Genomic DNA, 26,465 nt, shown 5'->3' with positions numbered 1-26,465 from the left:
TAAGTGGATAGATAGTAGAGTATGCATGGTTTAGTGTAGGGTTAGAAGTAGGATTTTAAGTGTATATGTGTGGATTACTTTTTTTGGTGTGCTTGTGTTGTTTGTGTGTTTCTCGGAACAGTGAATTTTTTCCCTGGGAAAAAATTCGCTGTTCTGAGCTTTTGATTATATTACATTTCGACATTCCAAGTTCGAGCTTATGGTGTTCGATATTTTGAGATTTCGATTATGTGATATACACCCTCACTACATATTATTTTCAGTAGCCAGATCTCATTCTAGAAAGGATATAAGAAATTTTATCACAGTGAGATTCTGCTGGTGACTAGCTTATTAACATGATAGGTAGTATAATGAGATTTGATATTTTGTCAAAATGTAGCCACTGATAATTAAACTGGAAGTTAAAAGATTGGTCCGTTAGACCTATGGTGGTATTAATAAACATTTCTGTAATTAGCAGAGTATGGAAGTGAAAAACACTTCTTAAAACCTTGCTGAGCATGTATATGAAAAAAAAATGCTGCTTACCTGTGCAGAGACTCACAAATAACCAACAATGTTGTTAATGCAGCCCATGGTTATTCTCCCAAATCGGGAAATTTATATAATGGTTATTCAAAGATGTTTTTACTGTGTAACCAACCTGGAGGGTACATATTGCTGTTGGCCAGGTTATACCCATTCATTTCAGCAGGATATGCAGTCTTCCCAAATAAGCAGACACTAGCTGTGCAGTTTAGTGGTACAGTTATTTATTTATTTTATTTGATGTTTGGTAACAGGAAAGTCCAACGGGGTGTAAAGCCCATTATCAATGGAGTCCCAGAGAGAAAAGCTCCATTTAAGAACAAATAATCAGAAAAATGCAATTATATATTCAGTTATACAGCATAACATAAGAGAAAGAAACATTTACATAAGGTAACATTGGAGAATGAAATAACATTTAGAAACTTAACAGTGAGAATATAGTATAAACATTCATGGTATATGGGAGAGATCAAAGGGCCATATACCTACATTTGTCTCAAGAAAACGTATTAAATATACAGACATTCTACATAGAAGAATTAAGTGATTTACAATTACAGAAGTTTAGATTGTAGAGAGAAGGTAGAGAGTGTAAGGTATATCCTGAAAGAGATTCAAGGTAGGTGAGATTAATACAGAAGAAAAACTTGCGAGAAAGGCTTGTTTAAAGAATAAACAATGAATGAGATAAAAGTTCAGGTTATATGACAAACATTAACTGGAAAGCTGAAAGGTAGGGAGCTGTTGTAAGATAAAGAATAGGGAGGAGGTTGGAAAAGGAGATAGTGGAGGTAATGAAGAGCAGAGAGGGAATAGTTGGAAAGAGTTAAGTTTGGTAGGATGAAGGATGGGTGCGTGAGTGAGTAGTAAGTATAGAGTGTGGCAAAGGGGATAATGTTATAAGAGGTGAAGCAGTGTATGATAACTAAAAAGGAGAAAGGTAGGCGTGGGTAATTTGGTTAGAGGCAAGAGTAGTGAAGAGTTGAGAGAAGTAAAAGAAAAGCAGCTAGGAATGAAACTGTGGAGTAAAAGAGAGAGAACTGGTGAGGGGGCTAGAAGTATTGGGAGAGGGGATGTGGAGTATGGTTACAGTAGTGGCAGTATAGGTGTGGAGGGGGAATGGGGGACAAAGTTGAGTAGTAAGGGTATGGTAGCAAGATAGTATTATTATTTAGGTTGGGCACAGGGGTACAATGATGCATATAACTGCAGTTGTTAAAACTACATGGTAATTGATGCAAATCATTTGTGCTTGGGCTTTACTGGGATTTAGAGACATTAATTAAGCATGTCTGAATCTATTATAGCTGAGCAGTGTAACTCTGCCAAATTGACTAGGGCACACTGTTCAGTTGCCAGCTACACTGATGAATACTGTTCACAACCCTATGGTTACATTTCTTTTTTTATTGATGTCAGTCCCTATTAATTTTCTGACAGGAATTTCACTGCTCTTCATAGTTTCATAGGTTCATAGGCATATATTAGGCTAACAACCACTAGAGCCCTTGTAAGCCTAGCTGTGCAATCCAAATGTAACCTACAAATTTGATTTATATAAGTCATAATTTACTGACTGCCTCTTTAAGTCACAGACATAGGAGCCAGACCAGGGGTGAATTTCTGATTGCCCATCCATTGGTCCAAGTTGCACTTAAATAGGGATATGGAGGAACTCTGCTTTACATGGATAGGGAGCCTGTTCCAGACAAAGAAAATGAGAGTTCTCTGAGAAACATATCTGTCTCTCCGACATGTCCTATTTATGTCACAAGCAAAATGTAGGTCATTTAAACTTCTGGCACTGATGCCGTTTGTTTTGCAGATGTGCAAAAGAGTCATCAAAACAGGGTTCAGGGATGCCTTGTATGCTAGGCAAAGAACACCTCTCAAGAGGTCTGTATGATACCAGATAAAGAGACAAGGCTTTGAGGTGATCAGTGTCAGGGCTTTTGAGGTGATCAGTATAGGACATTTTGTTTAATCTCTGTTTTCATTTTTAAGGAACCTTTGTGGATGGTCGATTTGCTGCATCAGTCTGGTCATGTACATACAGAAGGAGGCATTATATTTTCTAATGGGTCTGATGAGGTCCGAGTACAGTGGTATGATGACTTCTGTGGACGTAAATGCCATGCTTTTGCATATATGTTGAGCAACATAGAATGATTTTCTTACTAATTTGGACACATGTTGGTAAAGGCTACATTAGTATCTACACAAGTTCCCAGATCCCTGACTAGTGAATCAACTTTTAAGGGTATTTTACTGATGATGTAATTACCTGGGATGGTAGATTTTCCAAAAGGTGCTCTAATGCATTGTTTGGTATTGAGTTTTAATCCATGGCTTTGCCACCAAGGTTTTGTCTGTGTTAGACCTTCTTGAAGGGTGTTCTTATCTTGGGGGATTAAATAACTGCTTCCAGCTTGCAATCATCTGCAAATTTGGATAGCTAAAGCCGTTTGACATTGGAATTGACATCCAAGAAGTGGATGCCAAAGAGGAAGTGTGCCCAGCACAGAGCCCTGGGGGACTCCACTGGTTTCTGGTCTAACTGATTCTAACCTCCTGGGTCCTGTCAGTGAGCCAGCTAGCTATCCAACATGTTATAAAGGGGTTTATACCTAGGTCTGTAAGTTTATTGACAATGCCCAAGTGGGGTACTGTATCTAATACTTTAGGCAGCTCTAGGTAGGCATAATGCATCATTTCCCCTTACCCATTGTCTGCGACCTTTTTCAAAGAAGTCCACCAGACTCAGTAAGCATGAACTTCCTTTGACAAAGCCAGACAAGGATGGTTCCAGTGTCTGGAGGTCTCATAAGTCCTTGTTGCTAACTTCCATGATAATTCTTTCAACGGCTTTGCAAGTAAGCCTAGACAGACTAATGGGTCTGTAGTTCCCGGGATCTGTTGATTGCCTTCCCTTATGAAGGGTGGTGAACACTGCAGCCCTTCATTCATGTGGCACAATGCTTGTCTTAAGACTCTAGTTAAATAATGACTCCAGGGTCTCGATAAGTCATATTTTAGACTATTTAGAAGGCTTCCTGGGATGTTATTGAGGCCCACTGAGGCTGTGTTATTGGCTTTAGTCAGTGCAGCCAGTACATGCTCACTAGATATAGTTGGAGGGTTTATGTTTGAAGATTTTTGAGGGGATGGTTGGGAGAAGAGGAAGGGGTAAAGTTGGAACTGAATTTGTGCACCAACAGGTTCACTATATTGTCAGGTTCCATGAATTTGGTGCCATTAATCCCTAGTTTAGCACATTGCTGTGTGCGGTCCTTGAAGGGTCTGACATGTCTGTAGAAGGCCTTATAGTTATCTTTCACCTGAGAGACTATCTTAACCTCAAAGGTGGCTTTGCTTGACCTTATTATCCCTTTTAGTTGCCTAATTACTTTGACAGTTTCTGTTTTTATGGGACTCACCCATCCTGATTTTGCCATATTTTGTTCACTCAAAAGAAGCTCTATCAAAACAAAATAATCTTACATCATTTTCTATAAACCCAGATTTTATGTGAATGAATAGAATCGGGGTGGAAGCAGCAGATGTGTATGTGTATGTTGCTCTCTAGGTGAGAGGAGTCACCTCTCTATTTTCCCATTATGGACCTGCCCCCGCACCTCCTAATCTGACTCACCTCAGTTTAGGATTAAAAGGAATGCTGTTTCAAAATCTAGGCTGCAGAAGTGTATGTTTGACATTTTTGAACCTTGTACAGCTGTACAATTTCTACATGAGAAATAATTTCATTAAATTCATGGATACCTTAGGTAGACTGTAATTTGCCTATAACTGTACATTTTCTCATGTGAAATGTACTAGCATTGCTGTTTAGAAATGTGGTTGCTGACTAATGTTATTTTCTCTTTCTCTCTTTCTTTTAGGGTAGAGGCAAAATGCTAAAGTAATATTTATACAATGCATTTTAAATGTATCATGTGCACTGTTCTGAGTCCTGATTAGGCTAGCAATTATTTTGAGTTAGCAGAATTATTGTGTATAATATTGTGTACACTGTCATAGCTTTGCAACTTCAATGTATACATATATACAGCTTAACACTTACTAAAGTAACCTTAATTAAATCAAAATGCACCAAACAACAGAAGCCCAATCATGTTGGATTACATTAACAGGTATTTCTGCTATGAGTTGCCTTTTTCAATCTGCTCGGTAAAACTCAGCTATTGTAACTCATTTTCTAGATCAGCTCCTTCATTCTAAGGGAAAATGGAAGACCAAAGCTATTTGCTTTGTTTGTAGCTGCCGTAAGAATTAGAAATTATACATTCTTCAGTTAATATGCAGAACAGCAAACACATTACAGGATCATCCATTTAACATCTGAAATACACATTAAGACACAATATTAAAACATAAATCAGTCTTGGTAGCACAAACTATTGTTAAGAGTTGTTTGGCTAAATGGTTGTTTGATATTATGGGATATGACCTTATTTGCTTGCTTTTTGGAAGATGGATTACCTTTTCAGCTGCTAACAAAGGACTTGAAAGCTTTATCTTTGAGAAACCCTACACTTTATCTTACAATGGCATCTGGAGTTTACCTTTTCCCATGCCTGCTAGCTCCACTAGCTGTCTTTCTGTGTAAACTTTAGTGAAAGCTTAACCCCAGCGCGTAGTAAAATCATTGTTTTTACCACTGTATTTTTCAGCAACATCACCAGATACTTGCATTTATTCCAAGATATTGATTTTATCATACAGTTTTTTTATACTTAAATCTTTGCTAATCAGTTACTCTACCTGAGGAATCCCTATTAGTACAGCACTATCCCCCACTACCCAGCACAGCTGTTGTCCATCATTCCAGGTACTGGATCAGGAAAGATATTTGTACTGAAGGACACTGTATGCAAATGTTTGTCTGGCACATGGGACATTTAACACCATGCCTGCCATGTCATTCACAGAATTACTTATTTATGCCTTCATGTAACCAAGTTATTCACAATTAAAACTAAGTATACAGTTCATGTACATTCTGCTAGGACTTTATAATGGCATGCACCCACACTAAGTTTGTCGGCATGTGGGAACACAATCCAAAGTTCTGATCAGCATAACACATACTATGTGTGTCTGTGGGAGGTATCCATGCTACATAGTAACAGCTGCATGACATTTCTTGTAAATCACAAGATCTAAAATATGCAAAGCATGCTTTTGTCACATTAAAAGGTGCTATCATATTACAAGCTCAGCTGATGTGATTACATAGTGTTTTACAACCTCCACACACTGCCCTGCACAGTTTATAAATTTCTCTGGAACTGGTTGCTGCATCATTTCCATGGTGATCCTGTGCACAATACTGTCACTCCAAAAACGTGAGAGATCAACTCAAGTTGAATGCAGCATTACACTGGCTACAGTTATTATTTGCATGACTGGCAAGTGTACTTTTTATAGAGTCATAGATTCATTGATTGTTACTAAGCTAATGACCAAGGGGAGCTTTCTAATATAGCCAAATTTTCCTGAAAGAGTAATGATGTCCTGTATCCAAAAAGGACATTGGGAGCCAGGCATTTATAAACTGCCTCTGCCTAAAAACAACTTGAGTGCCAGGCCTGCTGTAAATTTCCTATTCCCCATCCAAAGTTTAGGTTGCATTTAAAAACTGGGTAATAGACAAACTCAGCTTCACATGGATGGTTTTATAAGTTTCACCAAATGCAAACCGACATTTGCCATGTAGAAGTAGTTCATGAACCTCACCTGCTCGTTCTACATTCCACTGCTTTACCACTTCTTAATACTATGCCTCATTTAAGGACTGCATTTATAGCTGTTTCAGATAATGGTGTCAGTTCTGTTATATTATATCAAGTGTAATAATACTTACATTTGTCAAAATAGGCCTGCCTAATGGGATTAGAAGCACATAAGTAATAAAGTTTGATCACTATTCTGTGTGCGTAGACTGTTTTATTTACTTTTTAATTGAAACGGTTGTTAGTACTGTAGTACAGTAGGTGGCTATTCTGTGTGCGTAGACTGTTTTATTTACTTTTTAATTGAAACGGTTGTTAGTACTGTAGTACAGTAGGTGGCTATTCTGTGTGTGTAGACTGTTTTATTTACTTTTTAATTGAAACGGTTGTTAGTACTGTAGTACAGTAGGTGGCTATTCTGTGTGTGTAGACTGTTTTATTTACTTTTTAATTGAAACGGTTGTTAGTACTGTAGTACAGTAGGTGGCTATTCTGTGTGTGTAGACTGTTTTATTTACTTTTTGATTGAAAAGATTGTTAGTATTGTAGTACAATAGAGTAGCATAATGGTACTATAAATTTACTGATCATACTTCTATTAAATAGTGTCAAGACTGCTCTAAGGAACTACCATGGCATTTCTGTTTAAATTGGTATCCCTACTGTTTGTTGTCATCCAGTGAAGTGATGGTCAAAGTGTCATAACTGAATGGTTGCTGGGATAGTTTAATCCATCTGAAAGTCAGAGAAGATCAATAAAGTGTTTATTATGTTTTTTTCTCAATTTCTCTCCTTTCTCTGAGTTTCTGTGATCTTGGAATTATACATGCGGTTTGGAGTGTTTGAGGTTTCCCCCAAACTGGAAGGTGCAAGGGAGCTTCACCTACAAAAAATGCAATTTGTGTTTTACATCATTGGGGCAATTGCTTTTTTCCATTGCAACCTCCCAAAAAATTGGACATTTTAAGGTTGATTAATTACATATTGATTGAACAACACCATGATTATTGAACAAGATCACTATTACTCCTTGTGTATTAATTCGAATTGCATACAGCTACTCACTGACCTCTTGGGTTCTACTCATTTGATGTTAGATTTTGATTAGATGTTCCATTGTGAACTGAACTAACCTAAAAAATGTTGGGTCTATATTATTTCTGTAGCATGTTGGCAGGTCTGTTATTTATATTTTTCTTGTTTGAAGGATTTGTTGATGTTTAGACCTTGTTTTATTCCATCATGTGTTATCAGCCGTGTGACAGATATTCCACGATTCTCTCTGAAACCTCCCCGACAAGAAGAACAATAGCCTGTTGAACATTCTGTTCCTTATATCACAGATAGCTCTGCCCCTTCCTCCTCTGCAGTGATAGGTATTGAACCTCCGTCCCCATGCTAAAGGACACCAGTCCCATGAACTACTGGATAACAGTCAATAACATGAGGCATGCCTGAAAATAGTTCTGGCATTCTAGCACACACCTAGTGCAAATAAATGATTTAATAATATTCTGGCCAACATTTAAACATAAGCCAAACAGGAAAACTAGTTTGCAGTGTATTATAAACACTGAGCTTAAACAAAAATGTCTTTCGGCTTTTCCCATTTAGGAGTCACCACAGTGGATCTCTGGTCCGCTTATGATTGGCAGTGGATTTTTACAGTGTTGAGTTGCCAGCCTGTCACCCAACCTTCAGAGAAGGCACACACACATTCACACACCTACCTGCATGTCTTTTAATGTTCTGCTGCTCACGGGGAGGACATGCAGACTCCACACAGAAGGCAATCCAGCCAAGAATCGAACCAGAGAGTCTCTTGCTGTGAGGTGACAACACTAACTGTTGCACCACCCCGGCACAAACAACTGATTCAATAATAATTTGTACAGATCAATATAAACCATGCCTTTTATTTTAAATCTTTCTGCCATTTCAGGTTCTAATTAAACAGGAGTATTAAAGGCATAACATCTTGGGTACTTTGTAAATCTAAACTTTCCAGTGGTTTAGAGAAAACAACTGCTGAGAACTCTGTTAGAATACTGAAGGTACCCGAGCCTCAATCCAAGTAGATTTCTTTGTGACTTTAACTCTAGGTGCTTTATTCTTTTGGGCACTCTATGTAGCAGTCTTGCCATATTGGTACACATGGAGCACTTTGCTTCACAGTAATGGTCACCTGCTTCAGCCAGCACTGCTGATACTAGAAGGTCAGGCCAGGAAAAAAGATATTTAGAGACCTGTGAGAAACTCTTCTGGTTCAGAGGGTTAGTTAGGAGGTGCTATGGTAGGGATGTACACTGAGGTAGTGCGGATAGAAAATGCATACATGTATGACTATCTGGAAGCATGTACCCATGCTTGTACAAATATTGTTGCTTATTAAGCACAGTGTGTTACTGTGAAGTACACATACATCTCAACCTCTTAAAGCAAGAAATATGGACAAAGCCATAAATAAAAGCGGGACAAAGGTCCAAAAATATGGACAATTTTTAAATATTGCTCTTACAAACTTAGAAAGTTGATAGATTAACAGGTTTTGCATTAGCATCAATTTTCATAAAGGTATGAAGCCTGAAACTCAGGTTGTCATTTTTTTCTAACTTCAATCTTTAATTATTTGCCACTAGTTTGCCAGAAAACCATACTTTTATGAAAAATGGACCAAAAATATGAAGCAAAAATCTAGACACTCTGCAAAAATCTGTACAGTTGAGAGGTATGGAATTACAGTATAAAAATGTTTTTTTGAGTAGAAGCACTTAAACATAATCTACTAAGCCACACCTGAAAAGAAAATGGAAGGATGAAATGACCAATGAGAAGATAGTTTGGTGCTATCTAAAGTCAGTGGAGTGCATACTCCTCCCCCAAAAAGTACAACAGTCCACTTGCAGAGTTAGCTATTTATTTATTTACAGTGACTGTCTTTGATTTTTCAGCAGTATTGTTTTTTAAATAAATGTTCAGTAGTTTAGAAGCTACAACATGTTATTTGTTTGCTTCTCTGCCAGGTGATGGCAACCTTGGTTAAAACTGACATTGATTGTTTCACTTACTCAACACTGCTCTTATGTCTTTGCAAATCAGCATAAACCCTGAAGAAGCTCTAAAACAAAAGTTTTTAAGAGTAAAAATGTTCTTGAGTGCATTGTAATATTTAATAAAATTGTAATGCAGTTTTTCACTGTCATAACTACTGTTTATTAAAGTTGCATTGTATCAGTTTTAGTCAGTCTCTTAAGATAAGTTTTATCTGAAGAAGTTTTCATTAAGTAGATGAAAGCTCTTATCTTTTATTTGTTTTTATCAGCATTTCAATATTAAAGCGACTTTTTATCATGAATTGTGGTGCTAGGTGTACTGTGTCCATACTTTTGAATTATCAGGGTTTCCTTGTCTGACCAGCATGGAGTGTAGACTCATTCCTTTACAGATGTTGCCATCATTTGAAGTGCCAGAACCGGAACAAAGAAAGTTTGAGCAGGGCTGAGGTTCACAGGTTTAGAACCACTCCATATGGGGTGTGACAGCACCTTAATCAAAGCCAGTTAACCATCAGAGGCATTAAACCAGGTATTGTTATTATTGGCAAGTTTAGTTTTAACAAAACTGATTTGTCACGTACATGTTTATTTAAAGGAATGCATTCACATTTTATTTACATGGTAGATAAAACACAGTGTTCAATCATCATTTTTCTTTGTATTGCTTACAATTCCTGGCATTGCTTTAACTACCTTTTTTGGATTATTATACCTGAATGTCATTTATTCATGCAGTAGACCAGCATTTATTTATTTATGTATTTATTTTTGTGGGGAAAGTTGTTGCAGAAAGACATATTTCTATGTGTGTCATTGCTAACATTTATTAAATGTTGAGTTGTTTGAGGTGTAAAGGTATACCAGATGTTGTTAGATGGCCAGAGATTACACTTCATGACTGAGCAGACATATGACTCCATTATGTTTTCTCTAAATATATTCAGCTTTGAGTATATCTGAGGCAACCCATGTGTTCCTGTGGCATGCTGGAGACTGTTGAGGACTAAGGTGGACTCCTTTGTTGTCTGCTGTCTATTCATGGGAAAATGAGGCTACGTTCATGAGATGCTGAGATTGACTTACATGTATAAGTGGACATACACATTCAAGAATTACTGCACTTCCTTGAGATAAATGTAGAAGAGCCTAATTTTCATGCAGAACTCATAAATGGTCCTGAATGTATGTGGCATAGTTTAATGCCACCAAATTAAGTTTTGATTACTCATGTTAAGAGGAAAATGACTTGGGAAACCGTTGACTTCATAAAGTAAGAAAACATAACACAAATATTGCAATTTAATATGAAAAACTTTAAAATGACATAAAATAGTGAGTTACTTTGAAGACATTTTTATTTTACTGATATGATGTTCATATTATGGCTTTAGTGAATAGTGCAGTAATAGTGTATGGCTGTCATTTGTAAGTGTAATATCATTACAGCAGCAGTGGAAGTGATTAATGATCACTGAGAAAAATAATTTATTTTGGTGCCATTTAGTGTGCATAAATATGTGTTTTAATTGTTAAGTGCTGAACTAGTAAGGATGTGTTGTTGGCTGAACATACATGCATCCTTACTTGAAGATTTCTGAGTGTTACTTAAGAATGAAAAATGGCAGTATTATGAATACATGAATATGTTAGGGGCTAGAGGAAGGACAAATCTGTCAAAAATGATTGCTTTACTGTCTGGAATGTATTTACAATACTGCAACTATTAGTGCAACACAGCTTTACTGGCTGGACTGAGATTTTTCATGTGTATAGCATTATGTGGTTTGTGTTACATAACTTTTTAAAGGAGGATGACAGGCACACATGGTCATTCTTGTTTGACCGATGAGTACATCAAATGTTTTTCGAGCATTACTGTGGCCTTTTTTCACATGTAATAATGATGCAAAGGAAGGGCCAAGACAGAAAAGGAACAACTTTAGCATTCTCATGGCAGGACACACGAGAATCATCTGCTTGGTAAAAGGGGACGCAAGCAAGCTGAGAAGACAAAAGCCTGCAATCAAGTTGTCCTGGACATGAATGCAATGGGTGGCAGAAACTACACATTAACACAGTGCAAGATGAATGATATGGTAGAAAAGGTCTGAAGCAAGGAAAGGAAGAATGCAATTGTCCTTACCAATGTTGAGGGGGGGGGGGCTCCAAAAATTACCCCATTAAACACTATATGAGGACACCTCTTCTCCATCTGTGTGGATGATTAGGACACAGAATATTACGACATCAGAATAATCACAGGTGGTGTGGATCCTGGCTATTACTGATATCTGCAGCAGTAACACTCACCTGCTCAGGAAGGTTGGCTTAAAAACAGTAACACATACTTATATGGAGGATTGAATGCTGACATGGAATAATTACATTAATTACAAAATTACTATTAATAGGTAAACTTTCCATATCTACACAGAATGACAACAAAGGTAGTGTGCATGGTAAGTATCCCCCATACCTCTTTACTCAGTATACAATAATGCATGGTAAGTGTCCCCCACACATCCTTACTCAGTATACAGTAGTGCAAGTTAAGTGTCCCCCACACCTCCTTACTCAGTATACAGTAGTGCATGGTAAGTGTCCCCCACACCTCCTTACTCAGTATACAGTAGTGCATGGTAAGTGTCCCACACACCTCCCTACTCAGTATACACAGTAGTACATGGTAAGTGTCCCCCACACCTCCTTACTCAGTATACAGTAGTACATGGTAAGTGTCCCCCACATATCCTTACTCAGTATACAGTAGTACAAGTTAAGTGTCCCCCACACCTCCTTACTCAGTTTACAGTAGTGCATGGTAAGTGTCTCCCACACCTCTTTACTCAGTATAGAGTGTGCATGGCAAGTGTCCCTTACACCTCCTTGCTCAGTATACAGTAGTACATGGCAAGTGTCCCCCACACCTCCTTACTCAGTATACAGTAGTGCATGGTAAGTGTCCCCCACACCTCCTTACTCAGTATACAGTAGTACATGGTAAGTGTCCCCCAAACTTCCTTACTCAGTATACAGTAATACATGGTAAGTGTCCCCCACACCTCCTTACTCAGTATACAGTAGTGCATGGTAAGTGTCCCCCACACCTCCTTACTCAGTATACGGTGTGCTTGGCAAGTGCCCCTTACACCTCCTTGCTCAGTATACAGTAGTACATGGCAAGTGCCCCCCACACCTCCTTACTCAGTAAACAGTAGTGCATGGTAAGTGTCCCCCACACCTCCTTACTCAGTATACAGTAGTGCACAGTAAGTGTTCCCCACACTTCCTTACTCTGTATACAGTGTGCATGATAAGTGTCCCCCGCACTTCCTTACTCAGTATACAGTGTGCATGATAAGTGTCCCCCACACATCTTTACTCAGTATACAGTAGTACATGGTAAGTGTCTTCTACACCTCCTTACTCAGTACACAGTACTACATGGTAAGTGTCCCCCACATGCTATTTCTTTGCTAGTAATGTTTTCAAATATTTTTACAGGGCCAGAAGCAGAAACAAACAATTTCACAATACCAGTATAGCTGGAGAACATCAACTGCAGAATGGCTGTTGAAGATGATGATGATGATGATGATTATATTTATGAGGCAGCCATAGGAAGGTGGCATGCAGTCCCCAAGTTTAATGGTAGTATCTCTCATGCCACAACATGTTAATAATTCTGCAGGAAGTGACAGAACATGCTCTACTGCATGAATAAATGACATTCAGGCATACTTGTGCAGGAAAAGAACCCATGCACCTCTATACCAGTATCTCCAAACCCAGATAAACACTTACTGGATGATGGCAGACATTCACTAGTAACAGTGTCCACAGTAACACCTTTACAAAGAGGAGCCAGGCAGTGGAATTTGTTACAGCTACCCCAGGAGACATATAAAACATTGGTTGCATAGCATCAAATGTACTGTGACACTGTTAGGGCCCAGAGCTGTGCCACAGACAATTACCTGGAAATGGTTCGAGTCCTCCAGGGTATATGTGAGGATTTTCAGCATTACATGTAAATGACAGAGAGCAGTGATGATATCACATTGATGTGTAGTATGGTGGCACATCAAGCATTGGTGGCCACCTCCATTCATGCACTAATTAGTACTAACCAGACTCAAGTAGGAGTCAGTCTTAGAAGGGGGAAGATGAATTAACAATTTTTACTAATTGTACCACTTGAGGGCATTCAGTACATGCATACTTATGTAAAACACCCCACTAGAACACGCCACTAGATGTTAATGTGCAGAAGAGTTAAACATGTGATTATTATTTATATGATTCCTTACAACATCACTGAACAGGAGTCAGTGAACCCTCAGACATGACTTTTACAAACAATAACATGAATAACTGTTCTGAAATAAAAAAAAATATATATTATTATTATTTAAAGATGAGAAGGAATGTCAAATGAACACTGATAGACTATGCGCCACAAACTTAACCCACAGATATAACTGCATGCATTGATTATACTCTGTGTTTTTTTACAATAAAGGAAACACTATCCTGAATGCTGTGGTCCATAGCTCTGGACTAGATGCCACCTATTTACCTGTTCAGCTTGTTGCTGTACATGAATACATGGGAGCAGATCACGAGACAATAAGTGCTTCTCGAGAAAGTACTGTAATTAGTCTGGGTGACCACAGACATCAAAATTTATGTAGGCCACTTCAGTAACAATCCCCACCTAGCAGAACCATTCATTTGAGGTCTGGAGCATGTTTTCACAACATGTCAGAGCAGTGTCTGCAGGATCACCTATATAAAGCAATTCATAACATTGGCCCAACTCACCATCCAGTTCTCATTACAGCCCCTCTTCAAAATCACTTCCATTGTTACCTCTCATATTTTTAGGAGATGTGCATGATACCTTTGACCGTGACCTACTGTGATTCAAGTGTGACATTTCTGTTATTTACAATTTGACTTTCACAAACACAGGTCAATGTTTAACTCAAAAGGGAATAAGTTATTCAAAAAAAGGTACTTAGGACACTTTTGAACTGTATGCAGTTCATTCATGCTCCTTAAAACCTAATGGACCCATGGAAACAAATATGCATGTCATAACATAAGACTGCAGTCATAAACACCAATACTCAAGGCATTACCATTCTTACAGCTGGCAGTTACCTACAACTTAGAAGTAGTAATATACAAGTTTCCAAGGAAACACAGTAATGAGAAAATTAAGAGGAAAATGAGTATCCTGCCATGTAAACAAGCACTGCTGCCACTTCACCCTCGCCACTGCAAAAATTATATATTTTTTGTCTCTGAAGATACAAATCTCAGTTAAATAATCTAATGTGCAGTATCTCAACAGACAACATACTTTAAACATAGAAAACATTGCATAATATAAAATGAAAAAAAAAACAGTATGATAGATTTTCATTCAAAAACAAGAAGTGAAGTCATGTTAAATACTGAATTAACAGTTTTTACTAACTCTACCAGTTGAGGACATTCAGTATGTGATACTTATGTTAACCACCTCACTAGAATTTATTGTACAAAACAGTTTAAGATATAATTATTACTTATCTGATGCCTTACATCACTGAATAGGAGTCAGTGAGCAATCAGGCATGACTTTTATAAACAATAATATGAGTAACTGTCCTTAAATAAAAACAAATAATTACTTAAACACGAAAAGGAATGTCAGATGAACGGTAACAACAGATCATGATACACACATACACATACATACACACTGTCCTTAAATAAAAACAAATAATTACTTAAACATGAAAAGGAATGTCAGATGAACGGTAACAACAGATCATGACACACATAGCATAGCCCACAGATACTACTGCATGCATCAGTTATACTGTGCTTTTTTACAATAAAGGAAACACTAACCTGAATGGCATGGTTCATAGTTCTTGACTAGCCTTCACCTCTTTATCTGCACATCTGTCATACATGAGCTTGCCACATGAATCCCATACTACTGCTACCAGCTGGTCATCATTAGTTGTAGTGGGACTGGAACTAAGTGCTGCAGTGACAGCATGGGTCACTTCACCACCAGACCGGTGCATGATCATGTTGTGCTGAATACAGTAAATATCCTGCATGCAGTACTTGGGTCATATTGAAGGCATGCCCAGACTTATCCAGTCACTGAAAATGGGTCTTCAGGTTTCCAAAGACTCTCTCATTGACAATAAGTGCCCGGGATGTGCTGCAGGTGTTTTCTGCAGCTCCACTTGGATTTCTCACTGTTGTCATGAGACACAACTACAGTGGATATCTGCCACTGTCTAAAAGACAAAAAAAAAAACAGAGAGGGAGGGAGGGAAACAGAGAGAGAGAGAAATTGGGGAAGAGACAAAACAAAGGAATAATAATTTAGTATTCACCAATACCTTTCACCATAAATAACTACTTAAATACAATACAAAAAGGAAAAAAAAATTCTGCTTATCAATATGATGACCACTGGGCATTCTGCCATGCAGGAATAGGTGGTACAGTGAACTAATGTGTTAGATAAGGGAAGCTTGTGAACTGCCAGGATGATGGGTAGATACACTGGTGATGAACCTGCATGCATCACAGATTACCTGGTAACTGATGGAATGGTAGCCTTCGTTTTGCAGTACGACTTGTTCAGTGGACCATAAAAGGCCTTACGGGTGCTATCTCTGCACCATGTGCTTCAGGGAAACGTGCCACCCCATAAATGGCACACATAATCCTTGCACTGTCCTGACATGAAGCCAGAAAATAGATGTACTAATCCACACATCCAGGAACTGCTGCAGTATCCTCAATGCAGAAGCATGTAAGATGCCCAACATGTTCCCAGTCTGTTTCTGGAATGTTCCCATGACAAGAATAGTGAAGGCTATACATACATTAGTATCCAGAGGAATACGAAGTCCACACACTCTTCCAGTACCCCTATGGGGTCATAAATACTCACTAAGACCCTTATAATATCCCTGCCCACTCTGAATGTATTTAGTATCTCCTGATTATCAAAGTTATACTGAGCTATTCGCTGCCTATATCTCCTCCTTTCACTAGTGGGTGAAAGTTTTGGCTTTTCAAAGACAAGTAGCTCACACCAACAAGAGCAAGGTTAACAGCAAGTGACAGCATTTATATGGACTGCAAAGTAGATGGGATTGGTGAGACTCATCTTTATATAATGCACCTGCTGATGGTATGAAAAAATGTGAAAAACTTACTATGAGTCACAAATTGACAGAAGAACTTCATCATTAGCATACATCATTTCTCTTGCACATCTCATTATGCATTCAAGGCTTATTTTTCAGCCATCACATATTAGCATAAGTGGCCTTTATGAATTGCAAATTAGCAATGCCAATTTGTGGATACAGCAGATAGCCTTAACAAGTCCATGTAATGACTATGAATATCACATTAAATAGTCCACAAATTCCTACCAATCCTAAAAAATATTGTCTGGGATTCAAAAAGGCATATCATAAGAGGAAATCCTAAACATGGATGTTTTCCTACATACATTAAGCCTTTCCATTTCTTAGACCACCCTACAACTGAGGATTCCTTCTACTGTAGACAATCTCACAGGCAGAGGTACATGCTAATGTGGCAATACGTGGAGTGGCTAATGCTAATTAGTTATGTGCTGTCGCCCAGAAATGCCTGATCCTGAATTGCTCAGCAGTGTAAAATTTTATTGTTGGAGGTAAAGATGAATACTATCAAAAGATGGCGGTCACTCATTTACTCCTATGGAAGCAGTCTCAGTTCAGGTAAGCTCAGTTATGACATACTAATGAGCCGGTAATGGTCTTTTTATTCAAGCCATAGCTGCCTCTGAATATTATTTCCTTAGTGTCACAGAAACTGACCTATCTGCAGTGGGTAATTTCTTTGAGTGGTGAGGATGTTTGTGAATCCTACGTCTTATCTCCACATGTATATGCCTGTGAAGCAAACATTGCTTGAAAAAAAAATTACATCTAAAAATATTTGCAAACTTACTTCCAGTCCCTACAGTAGACAACACTAATATGTCTCTTGTACATATTCCACCGTAGTACCCCCAACATCTGTTTCCTTACAATCTGTTTTGATTTAGACGGTATCCTTTATTTACCTTACTAGTGCTGACTAATCTCTTTAGCCTCCTGTTTTGATGTCTTATTCTCTAAAATACTAACCACAACTGTTAAATCACTCTCTGCTCCCGAGTTTCTGGTTTCATCTTGAATGTAATCTGTACACTTAACCAAATCCTATCCAGTAATCTCCTTTTCAATATATTTAATGTACTACAGTGTAATTTAATGTATTGTAGAAGTAGTGCCTTGTAAAATATACACTATTGTAATTATTTTGTCAGTTCAGTATTTTACAATATTTTATTTGATGCTTGCAAATCAATGTAGATGATTCTGTGTATTAGTTTTTATAGCACTGAATTTATAATTTTGTATTTATGGATGCTTTCATTTAAACTATCTGTAATTTTTTGACTATTTTGACATACTGTCCAACTTACTTTACAGATAATGTATATGTGGAACTTTCTTCCCTGGGACTCTGCTGAAAAATGGTATTTGCTGAGTCAGACTATCCCAATTAAGAAATGCAAATAAATACGTAAAATTAAAAAGTTGTGTTCCTGCTTCAGAGAATTGTTGTAACAGTTTGGGTCAGTTTGCAGGCATCTCCCGAGGATACCTCTCAACTGTCCAGATGTTTTCAGAAAGTCCAGATATTTCCCTCATACTTTTGGTCTATTCCCAGTGGTGGCTGGTGACTTCAAATTAAAGGAGGGCTGCAGGAGATAGCTGAATGAGTGGGGCCAATGGGAAGGGGTGTGGCCAACTAGAAAGGGGTGGAGCTATGCTCAAAACCACAACAACTGAAACTTTTATTAAATATGCTGCCCTGGGTGCCAAACAGTCATTACGAGAGTTCAATCAAGACAAAATGAAGTATAGAAAAAAATATTTCAATGCATTGGCTACATGACAACTTACTTAATATCCAGATGGAAACAGGTTGTGAGGCATGAAAAAATAAATTACTTTTTAAATACATTACTGGAATGCCAGTCAAAATCAAATATAAAAAAACAAGCAGCACTCAACTCAAACCACTACTCCTTGCACTGCAGTTCTAATTATAATTTAGATTCAGCTTTATAAAATTACCAAGTAACATGCGGAAAGTAGCAATCTCTGTGATACCCCCACTTGTAAAAATGTTTCTTATCCAAAAAAGACCTGCTGCCTGACACAACTATCTACTTGTTTCATGGGGAAGACATGATCAAAATAAAAAATAAGCAGCAAACAAGAAACAAGCTCAAGATAAATTGCTTAAAGGATTCCTGCACAAGTTATGGACCACACATGATAGATTGGCATTCTGTTTAGTTTACGGGTAAAGCCTGCAAAGATGACTGCAAGTCTCCAACAAAAAATGACTGCAAGTCTCCAACAAATGTAATGAGCTTCTGAAAATACTGTAATCCTGTCCTTTTATTACAAATACTGTCATATGCATTTCAATACCCAAGGCTTATACATTATCTAGTTATGTAAATATTCTCTGCATGGCAACGACAAAAAGGCTTTCAATGCTGGTAATTCTTTAACAGTATGCTTATTAAAGCTTACTTGCATCTTACAATCTCTGACAAGCTTACCTGATGGTCATTAAATCATTGCTACTTAAACAGAGCAACAGGGCACAGTGACATCATGCATTTCCTGAATAATAAGAAGCATAAATCAACAGTATAAAAATATGGCAGAAAACCAGAACATTCTGCAAAATCAAGGACAGATGAAAAGCCACGGTCGTACTTGTGGTCTACCTTGGATGGGGGAATACTCTGCACACTTACACTGCATAACTGCTCCTTGCCTTCCTTGGACACATCCAGAGCCACTACAATGGGGAGTGGGGTGCAACAAGTATGTCACAATTTGAAATGCCTCTGGCTGAGGGTGATGGCTCTGACACTCATACCTCTCAACTTCAGAGCAAGAAATCTGGACAAAGCCATACATAAAACTAGAAGTGGGACACAGGCCCAAAAATAAAGATAATTTTTAAATATTGCTCTTATTCACTTAGATAATAGAACAGTAGTAGGTCTTGCATTAGTATGAATTTTCTGAAGGGTATGAAATCTGAAACTCAAATGTCTGCCATTATTTTCTAACTTCAATCTTTAATGACTTGCCACTAATTTGCCAAAAAAACACAATTTTATGAAAAACAGACCAAAAATGTGATGCAAAAATATAAAGTTGCCACACAATACAGCTGGGAACCTGTCAAAAAAGGGACACCTTTTTAATATTAACACTGTTAACTTGAGCAGCTAACAAAATAAGAGCATCTACATGCATTTCTGAAATAAAAGTAATCTATAACTCTGATCATTACAGTTATATATAATTGTAAACCCTCCATGTTTTCTTCCAAAATTGCCATTTTGAGGAGGGATTATTAGGGGAGAGCAACATTTTGAGCCAAAATTGGGGACAATTGATTTGCACGTACCTCTCAACCTCTTAATGCAGGAAATCTGGACAAGGCCAAATATATTGGGGGAACATACAAACACTACTAAAACGTGCTCTTGTATAAACTTAAGAGAGTTGATAGAATAACAGGTCTTGTTTTAGCATGCATTTTTCTGAAGGTTATGATGTCTGAAACACAATGTCTGTCATTTAGTGACTTCATTCCTAAATGATTTGCTAGAATACCACAAAGTTTATGAGGAACAAACCAAAAATAAGAAGCAAATATCTATTCGTTCCGCAAAAATATGGACAACTGAGAGGTATAGTTCAACCGGGGCTGTCTGAGTTTGCTACCCTTCCCCCCCTCACAAAATCATGGTCGAATGGAGCCTCCCCCCTGCAGCCATTCCAATGTCCCATTCCTTGGTTATTTTGCCCCATTTACCATAAACACTGTAATGTGCATACTGCTTTACTTCTGCAATGATTTAGATTTCATTTGAAAGTTTTATTTTGCATTTTACAGCACAAACCCTAATAGATATCTATTAAACAAAGCAATGCAGTCTCACAATGAAAATAGACTTAGCATTAAAACTTCTCTGCCCTTGAAACTCACATGCATTGAAACAGCATTGAAACCCACATTCAAAGAAAATACATTTTGCCAGTGGCAGATAAAGATTAACTTTGGGCTGTTTTTAAAATCATAGGCCCCTTGAACATGAAACATAAACATACTCTTTGATACACCTTCCTGACTGTATTACATTATATTCCTAGTACAATACAGTACAGTTGTTAGAGGACATTTTAAATTTATTGTTTTGAACATTTTTCCAATAAACAATGAAACAAAATGCATGCACCAATGACAAACTGCCCAATTCAGAACATTTCCATCATAAAAAGTCTACTCAGTCTTCTATAGTCCACCAGTATCAGTAAATATGCACAATCTCTGAAGAAGTAAAATCCACATTAAAGAAATCTGTGACTAATAAAGAGGTTACTGCTAGCAAACAACTTTATATGTCATTGTTTCATCTACAAATAAAGTGCCTGTTGCCCTTGAAGTATAAATTGCCTATGTTGCATTAAAAAAATGATAAGCTAGTAATACTGCAACAGTGAATGGATGGCAAACTGATAACAGGTTCATAGTTATTAGGTATCTTTGCCTAAAAGGACTGCAGTATCCACCCCCTTTACAACACAGTACAGTATCAGCAATGCATCTATCTACTGTGGGAGTAGAACCCATAGCCTTCTGCATTAAAAAGAACAGACACTACCTGTTGTGCTATTAACAAGGCAAGCAGACTTTGCATAAGCAGCACTAAACTTTTGTTCTCCTGCAGCTCTCAGTTCTTTGTAAAATCTACTCGACACTCAGCTATATCTCTGAACTTTGCAGCACAAGAAATCTGGAAAAAGCCAAAATGTATTGGGGGGGGCAAAAGCCCAAAAACCAGGGACACATTTTAAACATTGCTTGTATAATGTTGGAAAGTTGCTAGAATAAAATGCTGTGTTACCACCGTACATTTCATTGCCACGTCCTGAACCAGGCGAGCCTGTGCAAAACAGCCAGAAAAACATACCACTATGCCAAATCAGCTGAAACAGAGGAAGACCAACTTAAATGGCTACCATTTAGTGGATTCAGTTCTCACCATAGCTGTCAACCTCTTAGCAAAAATTCATGTGGACAAAGCCAGTAATGGGGGGAATACAGCCCCCAAACATTCAGTGAATTCAGTTCTCATCATAGCTCTCAACCTTGGCACAAAATTTCTGGACGAGGCCAATAATGGGGGAATACAGTCCCAAAAATATGGGCAAATTTCAAATATCCATGTTATAAACTTAGACAATTGCTAGAAATAAAGGTTTTGTGTTACCATGTACTGTCTGAAGAATATGAAGTCTGAAATTCAAATGCCTGTTATTTGTAAACATCTGTTAACCAGGAAACTAGTCTGACTTGGAACAAAACAAAGCCAATTTTCAGCAGAGCAGGGAAAAACACTCCACAGACATCTTCATAAGGGATAGGAGGACATGCAGACTCCACACAGAAGGAACCCCAGCCAAGAATCAAACCAGAGACCTTGCAGTTGTTAGGCCACAATGCTACCAGTGCACCACTGCACTACAAACCTTTGCAAGGAAAAATGAAGGTACAGAAACCATAGATTGTATGAGAAACAGAGCAAATATGAAGCAAAAATCTGCATTTCTTTTGTTCAAGTAGTGGTGGGTAGGGAATTCAGGTCCTTACCACCTGCATCCAAGGTACCGGGTTCAAGCCTGAGTATCTCTACCCAACACTATGTGTTAACAGGGGCATTTTACTCACACAAAAAAGCAGCAAACCTCCAAACTCAATTTACTTCTGTCCTGCGAGATTTTTTTTAATTTTATGCTTCACATTTTTAATTTCTTTTGTTTCTAGGTGGGAGGGCTGCAGTCCTATAGCACGAGCCACCCACGTCTATCCTCATAAAACCTGTCATTTTCTGGCAAATTGCTTGGGTGATCTGAGGACTGAAGTCACTAAATAATGACATAAATTTTAGTTTCAGACGTCATATCCTTCAAAAAATGCATGCTGAGACAGATCGTGTTATTCTACCAACTTTTTAAGTTTATGAGCACCATTTAAAATGTGTCCTAGCTTTGAGCTTTTGTCCCCCCAACATGTCAGACTTTGTGCAGATGTCTTGCACTAAGAGGTTGGGAGGTACGCTCCAGAGTACTGAAAGTGAACATGTAATGCTGTCATGGCAGACAGATGAGACAGCAGCTGATTGGGTAAATATGTGCATTTTCATTTCAGTCAGTATATAGCATGCATGGCTTGAGAAGTTATAGATTTAGCAATCCACTATAAATCTCTTATGCAAAGGTCTGGCCAGTAAATGACTGAAAGGGAGCAGTACAATATGATAATAAATCTTCTCTCATCTGTCCTTAACCTGCTATCCTGCAATAATGCAACTCTTTCCTTCTCTTGCGCCAGCCTCCACAGCACAGATACTGACAGACAGATAGAAATTCAGAAAATATTCAAATGCATCATTTGCATAATTTGTGATTATGCATCCATTGCATGGCAGAGTGCACCAGTCTGAATTCCCTCTGAAACCACATTATGCAATAAGCTATACTACTCTACAGTTAAAATGCATGTTTGAGTAGTGCAACACAAATTATATCAGCATGATCCCTCCTCCCAGGATAGGAATAACTCATCCTCTCTGCCAACTGTGTCAAATGCCCAAGCTGCTAATCAAACTTGGGTCGTCTGGGTTGTAGTGAGGGCTTTATCTCTCTATGTCACTGGAGCAGCCAATGTATGAATATTTGCAGTACTATCTATTTAACATCAACTTCTGAAGTATTTGTAACAAAATTACAGAATTTTGCACCTGGATTGCCCATCACAGCCTAGATATTATTACAGCAAAAGGAATCTAGCTAAATAAAAAAGAGATAAAATAGAAGGAAATTCTGGCTCCATGGTTACATCCTATTCAGGCAAGACAGGATCCAAAAAAAGCTGGGGAAGTTGCCATTTTCTACAAGAGTTCTCTTAATCTCTACCTATATTCCTTAAAGCCACAACCAACAACACCCCAAAATGCTGAAATTGGTATAGTCCATCTAAAACTTAATAAATGTAAGCCATCTGAACAATAGAAATTTACACACCTCCTGAAAACAGCTTTGCTACACCTGAGGGGTTTTCTCTCCAGGGCCTCAACAAACATTCCTCAAGAAACCATAATATCAAAGGATATGGATATTGAATATTAATTTGTAAACAATAGACAGCAGCTCTACGAATGCTGCTACACATCTTTATGAATACAGACATCTTATCTGCATTTCAACAAGAAATTGTAAACAAAGTGAGAAAAATTCCATCATTGTTTAGCTATTTACCAGCATACTAAATAATATTTTCCCCTCCAGCACCCCCAGACAGCTTAAGTGATCACCTCCCAACCTGTGCAATTAGGGAATGAACATCTACTCACAAATATTACCACTACAATTATGTGCAAAACCTAACCTCCTTACAAGAAGATAGTTTCATCACAGACCTAACATTAGTAAATTGGCATAGATTACAATCACTACAGCTAGACAATGCTGTCACATTTTTTTAACTCTGCTTTTCTAAATATACTCACTGCTCATGCCTGTCTAAGAAAACAAATTGATAAAGCAAACCTAGTTGCATGCAATAGTGCAGTTTACAAGGGATGTTTAGCCCTGACAACCCCCAGCTGAATACCTAAGAACAGATGCACTGACATATCCAGTTTCCAGTCTAATAAACCGATCTCTGGAGGAAAGGTATGTCCATGAAACCTGGAAAAATACATGATCTTACCCCTAGAAAAAGGCAGTAACTCCACAGACCTTACCAACTATAGACCAATATTTATGCTATGCCCACTATCAAAAAATCTGATTCCTGGTAAAATATATTAAATCACAATTGTTTGTCACTCAAAATAACCTATTCACACAACTCAACACGGGTTCTTCCTCTACCACAGTATCATAACCACTCTCCTCAGTTTTACAATATCAATAAATCAAAGAAAAGATGCAAGTAATTTTGTGTCAGCAGTATTCCTGGACCTCCCCAAATTCTTTGACACAGTCTCACACCAAAAACTAATCCAGAAAATGTACATCTATGATGTCATCCCACATTTCCTGCCTGTTTTGATAGCTACGTGCCAATAGACATCAAACTGTCAACTAGCAAAGTGGCATCTCCTTCTTTCTTCTCATATCATTGGGAGCCTCCCAAGGCTCTTTGTTTGCCCCCTTCCTCTTCAGTATATTCATAAATTAGCTCCAATGAGCCTGAAAACAAAACACTATAATCCATCTTACTGACAATGCCTCCCTTACAGTATATGCTCTGTCAAAACTATGCATGACCTGCAAAATGAAAAAAAAAAAAAGCAACGGTTTGAATCTATGGAATTCTGTCTCAGAATTAAAAGAAGAACAATACCTAAGTCTAAAAATATCTAACAACTCACCTCACAAAAATCTAAATAAGACTGCAAGTTCGGTCCTGACAGTTTGGACGTTTTTCTCACAAACATCTAGTAACAAACTCAAATCAACATGGTAACCTCTCTACAACTTCTAGGATTTACCATAGACAACAATCTGAAATGTGATCACCACATCACTGAAGCAGTAAATAAGAATAAAAATAAAAAAAAAAAAAAAAAAAAAAAAAAAAGCAGAAACTCTATGCCCTCTACAGACCCAAGCCATTCCGCACATCTGATGAAAAAAAAAAAAAAAAAAACCTGTACCATCATCTCTACATCTGCCAACATTACTATATGCTGTGCCTACGTTTATGAACCTTCAATTTGCACAGAAAATATGACTGAACAGTGCTTTAACAAAAAAGCAAGAATTGATAGCAATATGCCCCGTAGAACTTGCCCCTGTGTAGACCCCAATCAGCTACATTGGCCTGAACAACCTTACTGCTTAACTGTCTTGCACCTAACCATAATGCATAACCTCATATACAACTCCCCAAAACTGCCCAACCCTGTAACATCTCTTACAAATTTAACAGCCAAACTACCACCTTTTATCAACTGAAAAAATCCTCCTAGTAGTAACCAAATCAAAACACTCCTCAGGAGATGCCATGTACTCATCATATACTTCTAAAATCTGGAAGTCTATCCCCCTGACTCTTAAGCAAATCAAATGCACTGCAACTATAACAACAGAACTTGCTCAAATCCTGGTTCCTAATTTCCTTACAGCCCTGTTTTACCTTCATACTCCATACCTAACACTTTCCATATTCTCCATCTTCAGTTATTGGTCATTCTCCTCTATTCCACTTTTCCCATTCAGATTTGCCCTCTTCAAACACCCTATTGTTACCAAAATAATTTCATAACTTTTCCACACCTCCCATAAACCTTGCTAACTCAAAACTGACCGAGTGTAACCAACTCACAAACTATACTATCCCATACTTGAATAAGATGGACTATATCAAACATGCTTTTTATAGAAGGAAGAAGCCAACACAATTTACTGCCTGGATATATTTACTGTGCATATTATTTATATAACTTTAATCAAATGTACATAAACAAATATATCTGCATTGTAATCTTTGTCCAAAATAAGTGTATCTGCTTTGTAGTCACTGTGGTAAACTATGTAATCTCTTGTGTTCCTGAATGAATAAATAACTGTACCATGTCTTTGGCATTTTCTGTGTGGCGACATGCGTGAATGGGCGTTCCTTCGCTGAAGGTTGTGCATTAGGCCCGGCAAGCCAGTACGTAAAACTCTACTGCCATTCATTAGCAGACTGGAGTTCCGCTGTGGCGATCCCTAACCGGGAAAAGCTGAAAGACACAAACAAACAAACAAACCATGTCTTTATATCTACGAAAAACTTTAACTGGAATCTTACTTCCCCAGGACTCTCCTAAATGGAACAAAATTCTGCCCAGTGCACAAATACAGTTCCAGTTTACAAGTATAATCTATCAGTCAGTCGAGTA

The sequence above is a fragment of the Protopterus annectens genome, chromosome 7.part0, assembly GCF_019279795.1.
Source record: "Protopterus annectens isolate FY-2018-M chromosome 7.part0, PAN1.0, whole genome shotgun sequence".
NCBI classification, from domain to species: Eukaryota; Metazoa; Chordata; order Ceratodontiformes; family Protopteridae; genus Protopterus; species Protopterus annectens.
Note: the sequence above shows the minus strand (reverse complement) of the source record.